Below are 6,000 nucleotides of genomic sequence, written 5' to 3'. Positions count from 1 at the left end.
AGTGGGATTGCTGGGTCATATGGTAGTTCTATTTGTAGTTTTTTAAGGAACCTCCATACTGTTCTCCATAGTGGCTGTACCACTTCACATTCCCACCAGCAGTGCAAGAGTGTTCCCTTTTCTCCACACCCTCTCTAGCATTTATTGTTTCTAGATTTTTTGATGATGACCATTCTGACTGATGTGAGATGATATCACATTGTAGTTTTGATTTGCATTTCTCTAATGATTAATGATGTTGAACATTCTTTCATGTGTTTGTTGGCAGTCTGTATATCTTCTTTGGAGAAATGTCTATTTAGGTCTTCTGCCCATTTTTGGATTGGGTTGTTTGTTTTTTTGTTATTTAGCTGCATGAGCTGCTTATAAATTTTGGAGATTAATCCTTTGTCAGTTGTTTCATTTGCGAATATTTTCTCCCCTGAATGGTATATTTTTTAAATAAGATTTTTTTCTCAAAAACTATACAAGGTTTTTTAATGACACATATAAGGAGGGTATTTAGAATGAGAAGCGCATTCCAAAACAAACTTTTGTTTAAAGACTTTTCAAAATCTTTTGTTCAAAGACAGTTGCATTTTTGGTGTATATATAGTGTAGCAGTTGGGAGTCCAAACATCAGGATTGATTTTAGTTTTTACATCCAACAGTATGAGAAAAAAATGAGAATTACAAAATCCTGCCTTAGCCTCTAAGGGCAAAAGAAAGAAGACAATTGGGACATTATGATGAAATGAAAGTTACAACCTTTTCAATTTCTGTTCAGAATGCAGTATTCTGTGAAAGGGATGCAGGACTTGCGAGAGGGGGACCGTAGAGATCATGTGTAAAACAAACCAGCTGCTGCTTACACTTTCTCTCTTACATTTTTTGTTATAATTTTATTTTCCAACAGGTCTAAGTACATATTAAGTCTAAATATTTCTTGATTCAGGGCTTGCTAAAAATAATAAATTGCCAAGTTTAATCAGCAATAACTAGTTTATCTAAATAGGTTCTAAATTGTACCCAGCTAGAGAGAAAAGAAGAGGTGGGTGGTAATTCTTGCAAGAGAGGCACAGGTAGGAAGGAAGAAAAGGAGGGAGGGAGGGAGGGAGGGAGGGAATGAGGGAGGAAGAAGGAAAAATATCTTCATCTAGTTTGGGAAAAATAAACCAAGGCAGCTTCTGCATTCTTAGGTTCAAAAAGGAGACTGGTAATAAGGGAAATAAGTGTTTATTAAATATCTATCATGTGCCAGATACTCTGCTAAATTTTTGGGATTTTAAGTTTAATCTGTAGCTATTCCTATCTTCTTCCTGATATAAGGGTACCTAAAAAATAAATATCAGAGAATAAAAAGAAAATAATTCTTTAAGTTAATCACAGAGCATACAAAAGTCTTACCACTCAGTGTGACTGAGACCTCAAAGTCATGTACAACTGTCCAGAGATTTTTGACACCAAAGTAAACTTTAGATGAGTGATAAAACATTAATTAATTAGTTAATTAATTAAGCTGTGAAGTTAAATAATACTAAGTACAGCATATACATTTTTCTTAAGGCATTTAATTCTTAAAAAGCTGACCTTGGGCTTCCCTGGTGGTGCAGTGGTTGAGAGTCCGCCTGCCAATGCAGGGGACACCGGTTTGTGCCCCGGTCCGGGAGGATCCCACATGCAGCGGAGCGGCTGGGCCAGTGAGCCATGGCCGCTGAGCCTGTGCATCCGGAGCCTGTGCTCTGCAATGGGAGAGGCCACAACAGTGAGAGGCCTGCGTACCACAAAAAAAAAAAAAAAAAAAGCTGACCTTTGCTAGTAACTTTCAATGTTTAATTATATTAATAGTGTTTTGAAAAATACAAAAAGTGGAAAAGAGTTTACCTCTTTTTTAATCAACCTACTAATTTGACAATCTTCCATCACCTAGTGGTAGGATATATGAATTGCAAGGGAAACAACAAAGGAAAAGTTTGTTACAGAGACATTAAAATGTTGATAATGCTTAATTAACTCTTCATGGTAGGATATTACGTAATTTAAGTTTATTTTATTTTGTTCACTGTGTTTTATATTAATTATATATTTCTTGGGTAAATAAATAAGAAAAACATAAGAATTAAAAGAAAATGGTATAGAGAGCCAATGGAAAGAGAACAATGGCATCCAGTCTTATTCCTTCAGTGGCATAGGGTTTTAACAAAAGGCCTGAAAGAAACTGCAGAAATATCCCTGAAATAAAAAAAGGAGGAAAGGTTGAGTTCAGGAGAACAGGAAAGAAGAAAACACAGAAAGATAAACCCAAATGTTTCAAAAACTATTCTGTTACACTAACAAATGGGCAGGAGCAAAGATGTCTCCGCGCATTGATGGGCATGGAGGGAAAACAAAGGAGCGACTGGACTATTTAAACCATTTCTTCTCAGGAGAAATGAGAAATGAGGTTTGGTTTCCACTGGCCTAAGTGCACCAAATGTATCAGTGTTTTTGTTTCAGGGTATTTTAACTCCCTAACTTTGATAGTTCTTTTCACACCTTTATGTACAATAATTTCATTGATGGCATCATACTGGTCTCAGTTTCTGCTCGTATAGCTAGCCCCTTTTTATCACTTGGCTTTTTCACATACCATTTCATCTGGAACACTCTATTCTTCCATCTTCTCCAGTGTTTCCCCATGGCTAGCTCTCTGTGGATCTCCAGGTCTCTACTAATATATCACCTTCTCTATACTTTTGCTGATTACCCTAGTCCTCCATCTAAAGGAGCTGTAATCACACCACTAAATGCCCTCCACTGCCCCCCAACTTTGGTTCTCTATCTCAGTCCCTGTATCATTGCCTTCAGAAATGTTAGCACAATTTGTAATGATTGTATTTATTTCTTTGTTCATCTGTTTTCTGTCTCCCTCATTAGAGTATGAAGTGCATGAGGGCAAGAACATATCTGTCATTACAGTTGTGTTTCCAGTTGACATACGGTTGACACTCAACAAATACATGGGAAATAAATGAATGGTCTTGTGGCAACCTAGTACAGCACACAGAGCAGAATTATTATCCTCATTTCATAGGTAAGAAAATCTCAGAGGTACTCCAATGACTTTTCCTAAATCATACAATCAGGACTATAATAGGTCTTTTTATTCAAGTCCAAGATTTGAGTCAGGCTGCCTTATATTAGGTGACATTTATTAGGCACTTTACAGAATCAGTATGCCTCCATTTTTCCATCTGTAAAATAGGGAATATAATAGTAACCTATCTCACTATTGTTATGGGGACTAAATAAATCAGTATATAAAACACTTAGAACAGCACCTGACACAGCAATCACAATGTGGATTAGCTATTGTAATTATTGCACAGTTCTCTTCAGCTCAGAACTGTGTCGACGTTTTTTGGGGGGCATTGTCCCATTTTTTGAAAGCATAAGTGTCTTTTAAAGCATAAATTCTTTAATGGTATTTAAAACTTTAAAGTAAAAGATTGTGCTAAAGTGTACATTAAAGCAATGGTAATTTAAAAATGTACTTTATCAAACTATTATACAATAAACAGGTGGGTAGCCACCTCTTTTCCACACCCTCCTCATTCCTGCATCACCACCTGAAAACACCACTCTCCTTAAGGAAACAAGAAGCCTTTACCAGATGGAGTGAATTCCAAAATGTCAGAGTCACGCCCCCCACAAATAGCATGATAACCTATATAAATTATCCACTTAAGAATAAATAGCAAAAGAAAGAAACTTTTGAAGATGGTAAGTGGTATTTGAGGAGAGGAAGTTCTGGGCAAAGGAACCATTGTGAAAAAGGACTTCGAGCTGGTAGAGAGTTTAGGCACCTCAGTCTAATGCTAAAAGTCGTGACTCAGCTGCCTCCCCAAGACCCCAGAACAATCCAGAGACAAGGATTCTAAGACTTGAGCTGAGCTGTGCTGAGCTGGTCTGGATTGGGCTAAGCTTACTGCCCTAACCAATGTTTACTTCTTCCTGATGCTTGTAATTTAACAGCCTTCAATTTCACATTTAGAACAGGGCTTAGAATGTATTTCCATTGGAAATGGGAATCTACTGACTTTCTGTGATTTTCACAGAAAAATGTGAGTGTGACACTAGATCACAGATCTTGATCAAGGCAATAGCACTGAATTCTTAATGTGTATGTGTTGGGCTGCTCTCAGAGGAGCTGGGAGGTTTCATAGCCTTGGGGATAAAGAAGTGCTGAAGGTGGCCTCAAAGGCAAACAGGAATCTTACGGTTCTGTGTCTGGTTAACCGTTTGCCAGTCATAACCCAGGTTCCCCTCCAGGTGCCTGTGGAGTCTGGCTTGTTTTATAAACTTTGAAAATGCATTTATGAACGTCAGATGTTGCTAGTGGCCGAATTAAGGCTCTATTTTCTTTCACCTTAATTTCTGAGTTAGTTCAAGATGCCCTTTTGCTTCACTCAGCAGCGCAGGCTCCGACCACGAGAGGGAGCCGCTCCATCAGCTGTGTGATAAATTGACTTCAGGCCCTACATTACCGTGGCTGTGACTATGCCAGTTCCCTCAGAAGCATAAATTGATCATTGATCTGATCATCTGTACTTCGTGACCTTCAAAATGTATTCTCCCAGCCCCAGAGTTGTAAGGGTGGAAACACTCCTATTGAGCAGAATGAGTTCTTGGAGACCCGGTTTCCTTTCGGAGGAAATGTAACTCCCCCAGGCAACTGAAAATCTTCCCCTACTTAGGGTGAGGGGTAAACTGAGAGTGTCCTCCCAGGGAATTCCAACAGTAAACAGCCAAAAGCATGATCCCCCTTCTCTCTCCGAAAACACTCATTTCCAAAAACCTCACTGGGTGCTGGATTACATAATGCAGGAAACCGGGGAGGATACTGGTCCGGTAATTAAGAGTGGGGCCTCTGCCAGCTAAGACCTAGATATCAAGTACATGCAAAGTAGGAAGAAACGCATGAAACTGGTAACCCCAGTGAGTCAGAAAAAACAAAACTGAATAGAAGTTCTTTGGAAAAATGAAAATTTTTTCAGCTGGCTTCTGTGGGAAGTTTGCTTGTGCTCTCAAGCATATTCTGATTCCAACAATCCTTCAAAGGTCCACAAATTTAGAAGACTAAACCAGTATTACAGGGGGAGGGGAACAGACTGTAAAACATCTGTAGATAAAGGAAGAGAAAGAGTTCCTATCTCTCCTGGAGGTTTTAAGATTTATGAATCTTAAATAAAATCAATTTAAGAATCATTTTCTTGTTTCAAATTCATGTCTTATTCATTTAACAAAATGAATTATCTTCTATTGGCCAGGAACTGTTCTAGGTACCAGAAAGTGTGTATGGGGCACAGGTACTAAATATAAGATCATTTTTGCTTTATTTTTAATACATATACTTTTTTAATTCCCTATTTTGAGATAACTGTGGATTCATATTTAGTTATAAGAAATAATAGAAAGATCCCATAGACCCTTTATCCATTTTCCTCTAATGGTAACATCTTAGAAAACTAAAGTACAATATCACAACCAGGATATTGACATTAATACAGCTAAGATACAGTATTTCCTTCACCCTAGGATCCCTCATGCTGTCCTTTTACAGCCACACCCACCTCCCCTGACACCTCCTATACCCCCACCCCTTAACCCTTGGTAACCACTAATCTGTTCTCCATTTTTATAATTTTGTCATCTTGAAATTGCTGTATAAATGGAAGCATACAGTATGCAACTTTTTGAAATTGGCTTTTTTCACTCAGCATAATTCTCTGGAGACCAAGCTGTTCATAGTTCATTACTTTTTATTGCTGAGTAATAGTCCATGTTACGGATATACCATAGTTTGTTTATTTGTCCATTGAAGGACCTCTGGAATGTTTCTAGTATTTATATGTTACAAATAAAGCTGCCATGAACATTTGTGTACAGGATTTTGTGTGAACATAAATTTTTATTTCTCTGGAATAAATGTCCAGGAGTGCAGTTGCTGAGTTGTGTGGTAGTTGCTTGTTTAGTTTCTTA

The sequence above is a fragment of the Aethalodelphis obliquidens genome, unplaced genomic scaffold (genome assembly GCF_003676395.1).
Source record: "Aethalodelphis obliquidens isolate GAN/ISIS:26980383/991018 unplaced genomic scaffold, ASM367639v1 scaffold46, whole genome shotgun sequence".
Taxonomy (NCBI): Eukaryota; Metazoa; Chordata; class Mammalia; order Artiodactyla; family Delphinidae; genus Aethalodelphis; species Aethalodelphis obliquidens.
This window is presented reverse-complemented; position numbering follows the sequence as displayed.